Below are 12,074 nucleotides of genomic sequence, written 5' to 3'. Positions count from 1 at the left end.
ACAGATTTACACTTTGCACCTCCTCTCTTATGGTCTCGGGAGGATAGCTCAGGGGCAACATGGTGACAGAGCACCACAGGTTCGATCCCCGGGCCCCTGCTTAGAAACCTCTGGGTATTAAGCAGGTTATAAATAACATACCATATCTTATACCTGATTCACAAAGGCTTTGGAACATCTGAGAAAGCCGTTTTTGTCAGCACGGGGCAGGACAGAGCAATTAACTATGCACACACTTGTTCATGTTGCAACTGACCCGCCTCGAAAGAGGCACAGCCATTTTATTAATCAGGTGACATCATGGGCAGACACTATAACATCCCTTACCAACCACAAATGAACAATATAACCCAATCACCACATATACTACTTGTGCTGCTCATCTGGCAAAGTACATCCTAGCAGCCTTGTCCAGTCCTTCAGCAGTTTCCCACCAGAAGGTCTTTCAGCCTTGCACACAGTCTCCTATGTTCTCTCTGGGTGTATCTTCGCATCTGGCAATGGTCCTCCACCTCACCTCGAATTGTCGTGTTTCCATGTGCTGCGCTTCCGTCGCCATCTTCATCAGGCACATAGCTGTCACCGTCATCCCGATCCTGGAGAGCTGAGTCATCTTCACCCTGTCTGCTCAACACTGGTTCATGTGGCTGTCTTGGCAACAACGTTTTAAGCCAGCTCCAGTTGCACACTACCTCTTCGCCCTGTCGCCAGGCCATGTCTAGGGATCCTTTCTTTCTAGTTATCGTCCACAGGGCCACCTAATGAGGGAGATCTAATTTTTGGGTAATTTTCCTGTTTTACAATAATGTTGTATCTGCCAACTCTATCTGGGACAGCACCAAACGCCTGCGTCTGGATTCTCTGTCATTCTTTGCACTTTGCTTGCTCCTGACCATCGTCACATGTATATGCACTGTTTCTCTCGAGCAGCGTTCAGGGATTGGTGATCTGACTTTTCGTTACAGTAAGGCCTCAGCGGGTGATGCACCTGTAGACGTGTAAGGCGTTGTTCTATAGGCTATCATGAATGTGGTTAGCACTTTTTCTAAGAGGACATAAAACGCTTCACATCCCTTTTTGTTCTGAGCCAACACAGGGTGATGCGTCTGTGTTCAATGTCATGGCCCTCCAAAAAGTCTTTGAAAAATGTTCCTTGATATGGAGGACCACATTCTACTCTAATGGAATCTGGCAAACCATGAGCTACAAAGATGTCCTCTATGATAGATATTACTACTTCTGCTACTGTGGAACTCACAGTACGGACTACTGGAGAATTCACCGAGAACCACTAAAAAGTGTATACTCTGTTGGGTGGTTCCGAAATCCATACACAAAGCATGTCGCTGTGTGTTTTCTTCCAGGTGTCTGTATCGGTTGGGGCGTTTGAACGTTTCCAGCCGACTTGCACCATTTTCATCATGCTATCATTGAGTCCACCTGCGCTTCTAATTTAGGAAACTACAATTTTTCCGGGATAACTGCCTTGGTTTTACTCTCCCCCCGTGTGAGCTCTATCAAGGATGTTCTGAATCAGCGCGGAAGGAATTACTATCCTGGTATCCCGTAGCAATACCCCTTCAGAAGAAATTGAGAGTTCGACCAGCACCTTCCAGAGTCAATTCATGAATGCTTGAGTATCATGGGTACACTGGCCTATATCCGCCAACAGTGTTTTCCACTGGCCACCCTTTAGCTGATTTACCAATTTAGAGGAATGCAACCAGTTGTTGGTTGCCCTTGCTACCTTTTTAAGCAACATGGAGTTAGGAACAGTGGCCATGTTGACCATCTTCACCAGTTCTTCCATTTCACATTCACTGTCTGTCGAGATCTGGCTGGATGTCGCTGGGTGCCAACACAAATAATCCGCTGGATTTGTTGCCCCAGCTTCAAAACTCAATGTGGGCATAATCCTGCAACTACCGCATCCAAATGTCCAATCTGTACGCAGGACGTAGAACTAGAACATATAGTATAGGCAGCAATGGCATGTGTTCAGTGACCACCGTGATGGGGCGACCAAACAAGTTAATGTGAAAAGGGCGGCAGCCCTGGAATGCTGCAAAAGAAAAGTGGTAATGGATGGAAGCTTTATAATTAATCGTAACCTCTCGCTTTGCTCTGGGCAACCTTCTAGACCATCCTTCTTTTGTAAATGAAATGTGATATGTTGATGCCGCTGGGCAACTGGTTGAATTGTTTCATCAATGTGCAAACTCACCTCTTGACCTCTCAGACATCCAAACCCTTGGAAAATTTCACTGATCTCACCGCAGAGGCTGTACATATCATTTTCATATGCAAATAACAAGGGGGGGTCCAGGGAGACTCTCTGCCAGACATGAGTCCTGGTTACAAGAGCCTTACCCAGAGTCTTTAGGACCCCCCTTGTTAATTTGCATATTTAAGTAACTTTGGGTCTCACCCTAAGTTACTAGGGGAATCCAGACGTGGACCCCTTGCTCACTATTCTTAGACCGAAACACGTCTCTGGGGATGCTGTTGGTACTCTTGTTCAGAGGAGAATTGCCTAGCATTTCGGTGCTGGACTACCCCAGGGCAGGACAAAGACTGATATGTTTGGGATATTTCTTCTCTGTGAAAGATAGTGAGCTAAAGACTCTCTCCTAACCAGGACTAATGTCTGGCAGAGGGACTCCCAGGACCCCCTTGTTAATTTGCATATCATTTGCATATACATTGAAGGAAACATGTACTAATCCTAAATCTTCCGCTGTGTTACAGCTCAACAGAGTATGGGTGGTAGCCGACATGATGTACAATGGATATGCGGTCATGCATCACTTGTGTGAAGAATGCCCCTTCCAACAGTAATAGGCCCTTTTCTCTATGCGTGAAAATCTTGATCTTTGGAGACACCAAGGTGATAGCCTAAGCACAGGAACCATGGTGGACAATATCTGTACTGCACAACGTGGCTGTCTCCACTTTCCAGGTGTCTCATATGAAATTACTGTAATGAAAAACACATCGTCAGTGTCAAAAGTCTCTTCCCCCATCTCTTCTCCTTCTGGAATATCTTGGGAAACGACAGCCACACTTGCTTGGTGATTCCTTGTTTGGATCGGTAGTTTCTGCATGGTGGGAGAGGCCATACTGTGCAGCACATTCTGGCCAAGTGATTAATCTTGCCACATCTTCCACATTGCCTTCCCCTCACGTTGGGGTGCGGAAGTGGCCCACCACGTTGTTCACACGAGGACTTCAAGGGTTCTTGTCGCTGGTGCTTCTGTGGCTGGGATCTCGTCTTCCGTTTGCCCCTTTGGGCTTCTAGATGGTGTTGTCTTGACAGCATGTGCTGTCTCGAGCTTTATGGCTTTTATTGCATCCTCTATGTCGACCTCTTATTTGTCAGTTCTTGAGCCCTACACAGCTCCGATATACCTATTAGTGGCAGGCCTGGTTACTTTAGTATTTGCTCTCGCATATTGGGAAGAGTGACACTGTTGGATTATCTGTCCTCTAATCACACCTTCGTCGCCAAATGTTGAAGTCTGGGGGCGATTAACTATGCATACACTTGTTCGTGTTGCAACTGCTCCCACCTCGGAAGAGGAGAGGTGCGGCCCTTTTATTATTCGGGTGACATCATGTGCACCCTCCATTACACCATCAGAGTCCAGACACTATAACACCCTTGAACTATGCTGTTGCACATGATCCAGATTTCTTCCAGTTTTTTACTTTGTAAATAAGGTAGGAGGTAGCATGTGCAAATATGAGATGCTCAAATGCATCTTCTGATTTGTTCCATGCACCAGAGGCATTGCTAGGGGGGTGGGGGGGCTGAGAGGGCTATAGCCCCGGGTCTTTTGGCTGTAGCCCTGGATAGAAGCTCAGGGGCTACAACCAAAAGGCTAGCTAGCCCGGAGTCGCGACAGTCCCAAAATTAGCTCAGCCTGTGATCTTTTCCAGACCTAGCAACACCCCTGCCATGCACATTGGTGTGAATCAGACCCTGTATATTTCTCTTTGACTCCTTCACTTCTCAGGTGGAGGATTCTCTTCTTTTGGAAAGTAAATGGATGGTACCTCTCCAGAAATACCCATAATGAGCCTGAGTCCAATGACAAGATGCCCGCAATCAACTAGAATTTGGACTGGTGCACTTGTACCTAATTCCCAAAGCCTAAAACTGTGTCAGACCTACGAATAATGTATGACAGGCACCCAGCACTAAGGTGGACTGTCACTGGGAAATCCACAGAGAAAATAGTTTCTATCCCTGTTTGAAGAATAGAAATCCAGGTGGGATATACTGCTAATGTTCCATGTGCAAAGAAATTCACTGTGTCCATGAACTGTACTTATCTTTAGGCAGATCTCTTTTGTGAGTATGGTATGTGCTTTAAAATGGGCAGACCAGTCCTCTGATTTGCACAAATGTGCAAAGGGTGAAAAAGGGTATTTGAATTTGCACATCTAAGATGCACACACTCAAATGCTGTTTGTGCATTGGGCTCATATTTTTTTGGGGCAAATGATGAGATGCGCTAGGGCATCGCATCCCTTGCACCAAAAAGGTTTTGAGAATCCGGCCAATCGTTTTGCATTTGTATTTGTACTTATTGGAGAAAGGAAGCGGTTGTGGTGACCACGACGTGCCAAGGGAGGATCAGTGACCAGGACAAGCCAGTGGGGAAGGGTATAGAAAGTGCTGTGGAATCCATCAGTAGTCTGGGGATGAGAGGTGTGAAAGGGATGGGCCTATCAGGACCAGCCAGAGCAGTAAGTGGTGAGGGGGAGTCACTTAGTAGCAGGAGACCCTGGTCACAAAGGCTAGAGGATGATGCAGCCCCATGTGTGGGCCTGGCAGACCAATCACTGTGGTCCCTTGGCACCGATGGATCACAAGGTCACACCTGGGGTAAGGAGAAGCAGTGGGCACCATCTGTGGACCAATCAATTAGAATGGTCTCCACCCCCACCCTAAGCATTGCAAACAGGGTCATAGAGAAGGACTACCATTTTACATTTGTGAATGTGAGCCAACAGGCTGGCGCGCATGCAGTAAGCACTTGACAAATGTTCCTGCGGAGGTGTGGATCACCAACAGCCATTGAAGGTGACGGAAAATCACTGATTAACAGCCCTTCTGGAAACATTGCTCTTCACCCACCCCCACACCCACACCCCTTTAATCCCTCCAAAAATAGAGAAAATAGAGCCACTGACCAGCTTTGAGAATTGATAAGGTACTAGGGACATCAGGTCTTCTTTGCACCCGTGTTGCATCCCAAGTACACACAAATGGCTTTTGTGAAGGGTGTTAATCCACATCTTCAAGGTTAAGCCCCCCCCAACATGCCGGCTCAGTAAAAAGGAAACAATTTGCATGATAGAACATCTGTTGAACTGCCAATGGCCCCTGTAGTGCATAAGAATAAGTTCATTATTCCAAGTGCCATCATTACTGCATTTTCAAGGCTGGACACAATATTTGAAAAGACCTGTTGTGAATGGCAATGCGTTAAAAATGGAGTCCAAGAAGTTCTATGACAGTTGGACTATGCACTGAAAACAGCTGCCGTTAAATGATAGGCAGGTACTGTGAGATGAAGGCCTCATCACGAGTTGCACGCTAACCCCGGCGGTATTACCGCCGGGGCTATTAGCCCTACTGCCAAACCCCCTCACGGGTTTGGAGGAACGGTAAGTCCCCATTCCCCATTGGGCCCATTCGGGAATTACCCATTCCCCATTGAGCCCAATGGGGAATGTTGGGCGCTATTAGTGCCGAAAATGGACAGAATCGCAGCGGATTTGCCCCAGTTATGAGCTGGGGTAAATCTGCCAAGCCTGTGATTTGGCGGCCCCTTAAATGTGCAGTAATAGCGTTATCGCCGCATTTAAGGGTTAGTGCAAACTTGTGATGAGGCATTTCAGTGCCTACCTTCGGAAGGAAATTACCTCAGAGGGAGCAAGAAAGTTGCACTTGCTCTGAGAATGAACAAAGTTCTTTTCATCATAGATGATACAGTAAATTATTATTCTGTGTGTCTCTTTCCTGTCACTTCATCAGTTAAACAACAGATCATATTCTATCAGGCTTGATGCAGTTTGATAGCTGGTGAGGATATTGGGAGGAGAGTACCTGAATTCGGTACATACTGGTGAGTCCCGCTGCTGACACTGTGCAGCTTTTTTCGGGGTCAGTTTAGTGGTGCTGGGCCCTTTACGGTGTGTGTACGTGCAGTGGAAAGCGAGCTATGTGCTCACGCGCTGGATTGAGCTTGGGCTATTATTGGTACTGACTTGAGCTAGGCCAAAGCCATTTGTTTTATACAACTACCCATAGTCTAATTCTGGTGTGTAGGGGCTTTTACCTGCCATCGCCCTTCGCATTTCCTCATACTCAATCACGCCCCACCAGAATGCCTGTCACTAGAGTAGGAACAGTTAATCCCACTTTGAGATCTGCGGACATGTGTTCTGCCTCCGTCAAGCATAAATGGCATGGGGCTACTGAGGCTCCCAGCCATCTTGACATGTTAGAGGGCTAACCATCTCAGCCTCTGGGACGAGTGCCTAGGGCAGATGAGTGCGTAGAGCGGATGAGTGCGTAGAGCAGATGAGTACATAGAGCCGCTGAGTGCGTAGAGCGGAAGGAACGCGTGAAGTATGTGGATGGAATGGGTGAAGTATGTGGATGGAATGAGTGAAGTATGCGAATAGAACGGGTGGCGTATGTGGATGGAACGGGTAACGTATGTGGATGGAACGGGTGACGTATGTGGATGGAAAGGATGAAATATGTGGATGGAACGGACGAAGTATGTGGATGGTACGGGTGAAATACGTGGATGGAGTGCATAAAACAACCTACATTACACAGAACGGATTGGAGTGCGTGGAACGGACTGGAGTGCGTGGAGCGGACAGGAGTGCATGGAGCACACTGGAGTGCATGGAGCGGACTGGAGAGCATGGAATGGATTGGAGCGCATAGAACTGCGCGACTTACATGGAATGGCTTGGAGTGCATGGAACGTTTGAAAGAGCATGTAACCCATCATATCACATCACCACGCTTACTCCCTTTACACCACCATTCAACTAGAACACAGAGATACTATGACACCATTCGGTATAGCTGTTCTCATACCAACATCTGCCTCATACTCACTCTAACTAAACACTGCTGGTTACACACCCCCCAGCCAGGCGTTAGCCTAAGGCCTAACGCAGCCACAATCGGTCTGGATAAATCCTGCCAGAACGAACACATACTCTTGATCTCTCAACCACCACACCTACCGCTAAGAAGCAGCTATTACACGAATGCCACACCAGCTGCACACATATGCGGTGCTCACACGCACCTTTGACTCTCTCTACTGTATCTGCTGACCTGAACTCCGGTTCCCAAGGGCGTTCAACCTACCAGCGCCTTCAGACCATAGCAATGGTACATAAGGCGCTATATAAATGCAAAGTAACGTAACATAACATACCTGAGTTCGGATTCTAAGCGCGGATCCGGGATTGGAACCTCTGTTGCTCTGCATGGTCCTGCTTCCAAGACCAGCGTGCTGTCCCTGTGCTATCCTCCATTCACAGTTCTTTTGATACGTGCTCTTTACGCACTTTTATTTTTTAATTTTATGGTTTGAAGTGGGGACCTAGCTCTAGAGCAGCAAAACTCTGCACAGGGTGTGGGCATCCATCCTATGTGCTGACATCTTTTAACAGTAGCGCAGTAGTTCCGGCCTGTTTGTCTGTTTGTGAGTCCGTTGGGATTAGTCTTTGGTGAGGTGCTGTTTAAAAACCCACATTTTGAGAGATATACGAAATTGGAGAATTGTGGGGGCCTTCCGAGCCGATTCCAGGTTCAAGTTCCAGAGGGTGGGTGGGTGTGTGACAAAAGAAGGATTGTTTGCGGATAATCACTTTGCAGTTGAGTTGTGAGTTGTGATTTGAGCCGGTTGGCCAATTTTCTCTGCAAAGAGCGTGTGCCACCAGATCTTAGCCACCAGATACGCTGATGCGCGACTTGTGACGGCTTTGTTGATGATACATGCAGTCTTGAACAGTATCCTAGCCTGGAGCGGAAGCCAATGTAGATTGTGCAGGACTTGGCTAATTTAAAAAAAGGAAGAGTCCGGAGCCATTGAAAAACATGTATTTAGATTTTAATTAGTTTTTTGATTATCTGGCCAGGACCCTACTTTATACGTTACACTCATTTTCACGCGTGTCACCTGCTTTGGTTGTATTTTAACTAGCTCCATTCTTTTGAGTGTAATCACACTCCCAGAAAACCACACACCTTCCAAGAAGTCCCCACCAACAACCATTTGACTTCACCCTCTTGTCTTACTGTGTTTGCTATGCCATCTGTAATACTGTGTCCATGACATTAACTTGATGCATGTATGTTTCCTTTAGCACAATTACCTCTCCTGCCCCTACCAGCTATGGACTTCATTCTGGAAAATGGCGTTCTAAGTTACTCGATGACATTAGTGAGCAGGCGGAAGGATGAAGAACATACACCCCACACACTCAATGATAGTGCAGAGGTGCAGAAGTTGCACCAAGTGCATGAGGTTGCAGGCATTGAGCTGGAGAGTACTTCCATTGCACAAGAGGGACTTTTGGGTCCCTGCCAAAGAGAATGCCAACTGCAGTACTGCCCCTGCCCCCACTGTCCTAGATGCAGACAATAAACAATGAGCTCTGCAGCTAGAAGTATTATGCGTGCCCTCTCAGGAACACTGTCTGGGGGTCATTTTGTAAGGACTCTGAGGAATAAAACTGTTTTACGCGGCTTACGCCTCACTTTTATGCTCCGCTCTATAATAGTGGAAGGTCTAGAACAGCGCACATGTTATGCCTTGAAAATGAGGCATAAACACAAGACGATACATACGCCTTGTGTATACACCTCACATTTACACTTCATGCCATCCTGCTCAACCGTCTCCGTGATAACCTGGGTATCACTGGTCAGGCTCTGGCATGGCTGACTTCTTTCCTTTCCAATCGACCCTCCCAGGTTCAACTTGGGTCCTTCCTCTCTGACGTCTTCTTCTCCACCTGTGGTGTTCCCCAGGGATCTAATCTCTCTCCCTGGCTTTTCAACCAGTATCTGTCACTCCTTGCCCACTGCATCGCCGCCCTCTGCCCCAACTTTCAGTGCTATGCGGACGATACCCAGCTCATTTTCAGGCTACCCTCGGCCTCCTCCTCTCCTTCCCTCATCTCTGACTGTCTGTCTGCTATCCAGGAATGGTGTGCCGCCAATGACCTCTGCCTTAATGCCAGTAAGACTGAGATTCTACTCATTGGCACACCCACTCCCTCCTTCCTTGCAGCTCTCTGGCCAGCCTCTCTTGGCCCTCTGCCTGCTCCTACCTGCAAGGCTAAAAACCTTGGGGTCATCTTCGACTCTGCACTCTCCTTCTCTCCTCACATATCTGACGTCTCTAAGAAGTCACACTACCAGCTGCACCTCCTCAGAGGTATTCTTCCCTTCCTCTCCTTCCCCCAGAAGCTCACTGTCTCCCGAGCCCTGGTTCTCTCGAAGCTGGACTACTGTAACAGCCTCTATCTTAATCTGCCTGCCTCCACTCTCCGCCCTCTGCAACTCATCCAGAACAGAACTGCGAGACTTGTCCTTGGCCTCAAGCCCAGGGACCGTATCTCTCCAGGACTGAAATCTCTACACTGGCTCCCAGTGGCTGCGAGGATTAAGTTCAAAACCATCTGCATTATCCACAAGGCCTTCTGGGGCCTGGGGCCAAAATACCTTCAACTCTCTCTTCCTAAATATCTTTCTTCCCGAGCCCTTCGCTCATCCGTCTCCAACTCCCTCAGGGTCAACCGCTTCTCAAAGCAACGAGCTGGGGGTAGATCTCTCTCCGCGGAAGGGCCTCCATCTGGAACAGCCTTCCTGCCTCCCTGAAACTTGAGGAGAACCATCTCCGGTTCCGGAAGCACCTCAAAACCTTCCTCTTTGCTTCTGCCTTCTCTGTCCCTCTCCCCTGCTAAGTTCTACACTGAAATTGCACTGAATCTGCAACTGGGCCACTCTCACCGACCTCGGTCCTGGGCCCAGCCACTCTCCACTTGCACTGCCTCCCTGGCATCCCCTGCACTGCAGGACTGTCTCTGTATCCCTACAGCCCCCCCTTCCCAGCACTTGTCTGCACTTACCTTGCACTTGCCACCAGCTGGCCCTATTTATTTATTTATTTTTATTCTACTTACTTGTACTGCACTTCCCCCTCCCCTTCCCCTTGCACTTTTCCCTTCCCCTACCCCTGCACTTGCGCGGTCTGAATGATACCTGGCCTAGTAGGATTGTTGTCTGTCTTCCCCTTGTTCCCCCCTCCCTGCCTCGTCGCGCCTTGAAACACTTGTGTATAGGCGCGTTACAAATGCCATATCATATCATATCAACCGTTATGCCCCATCCATTCTAGCACCCAGTTTACTCCTTCAAAGTGCACCTGCTCCAGAGTAGATGTACTTTAAAGGAGTTCAGTCGCAATCAAAAGAGGGGGACTGAATCGCACTAACAAACCCTACCAACATTAAAGAAATGGTACACATGTGTAAAACCACAAACGAAAGGGGTGGAGCAGCACATAAAAGGAGGGAAAAATATATACTTTTGCAACTAAATGAAAAGAGCAGGACCTTTCTCTTTGCATCTGAGCCTGCTACGCATACTGCGGGCATGAGCAACTATAGCACACCAGCAACCACCACAGGTACCCCATCAGGCTGTGCCCTACCCTCCGACCCCCCACTCTTGCACTATTGCAACCCATCAGGCTGTACCCCAGCTAAACCCTCAGGCAGCCCAGCAGGCTGTCCCGAGCCACCCCATCAGGCAGCCCATCAACTTGTGCCACGGTCCCACCACAGGCACTGATCAGGCTGCCTATCAGCTCCTCAGCAGTTCTACGCCAGGGGGAAGGGAAGGAGAGCCTGAAGGCCCTAAACACAGAGAGTGTACAGGCTCAGGTTGTCCCATCCTGACTACACAGATCAGCAGGTCCTCACCACCGACCACCCACATGCCCAGTATATATAGCCTCTGGCAGCAATGAAGCTCTATATACAGCCCAACAGGCAGACTGCAACATCTATTCCTCCACTGTTGAAGCTGATGACATTGCTCTTGTTGTGCGACAGGCATGGGCGTGATTGTAGGGGGGAACAGGGGTGTTTGTGCCCCCCAACTTTCATGGCACACCATTTTGTCCCCATTCATTTGGCAGGAGCACCTTTTCTTCAGATGTCATGTCCCCCACAACATTTTCAGCAAAGTTACTCCACTGGCCACAGGCACATTCCCACACAACACGGGCCTGGCAAATGGCATCGCCCACCCCTGATTCACCCAGATGCTCATCAAAGTCTTGAATGCCATGATGAGCTAGTGCAAGGCCACATATCCTTCCCACCAACAAAGATGCCCACACCAAGTCCCAGTTGTATGCCATTGCAGGCGTCCCCAATGTGGTGGGGGCTATTGATTGCACACATATGGCCCTTGGACCACATGGCAACTGAGCAGATCTACGGAAATAGTCATATGCAACATTCCATCAACGTGTAGATGGTCTGTGATTTAGAATGCAGTGAGCTAAAACGTGGTTGTAGACCCTCATGAGTGGAAGAATTTCCATAGAACAGGGTATTTTACCCATGCTGGTTCTCAGTAGAGGGGCTCTCACACCCTTGCCTTATTGGTCTGTGATGTAGATCTGCTCTTTACGAATGTGTGGGGCAGGGCCCGGGAGATCTATCATTACTCAATGATACTGGCTCAGATCAACCTGCCATGCATCAAGAAGGGATTGCAGCAATACTGGGCATGGCTTCTGGGTAGGTACATGAACAATCCCCAGCACTCAGTGTATGCCATCACACTGCCACCTTCTGGCTGACCCAACATCCCACCATGCACACTGAATGGATGCACATGTCCCTGATTGACCCAAAGGAGAACATGCGTATTACAGAAACGTCCCCCAGGGACAAGCACCGTATGTATCCAATGCACATTGATGAGCATGTCAAAGACGGCTCCCCAT

At 48.4% G+C, this 12,074-nt stretch overlaps 1 protein-coding gene across 1 annotated transcript in view; it reads right to left on the bottom strand.

The window, feature by feature from the left end:
- The window catches only part of LOC138526428 (coagulation factor X-like), a 302,087-nt gene that overhangs the window by 187,054 nt on the left and 102,959 nt on the right, over positions 1 to 12,074 (bottom strand). The window lies entirely within an intron of this gene.

This window comes from Ambystoma mexicanum, chromosome 7p (assembly GCF_040938575.1).
Source record: "Ambystoma mexicanum isolate Mex_15411 chromosome 7p, UKY_AmexF1_1, whole genome shotgun sequence".
Lineage (NCBI taxonomy): Eukaryota > Metazoa > Chordata > Amphibia > Caudata > Ambystomatidae > Ambystoma > Ambystoma mexicanum.
Note: the sequence above shows the minus strand (reverse complement) of the source record. Positions and strands in the feature narration are given on the sequence as shown.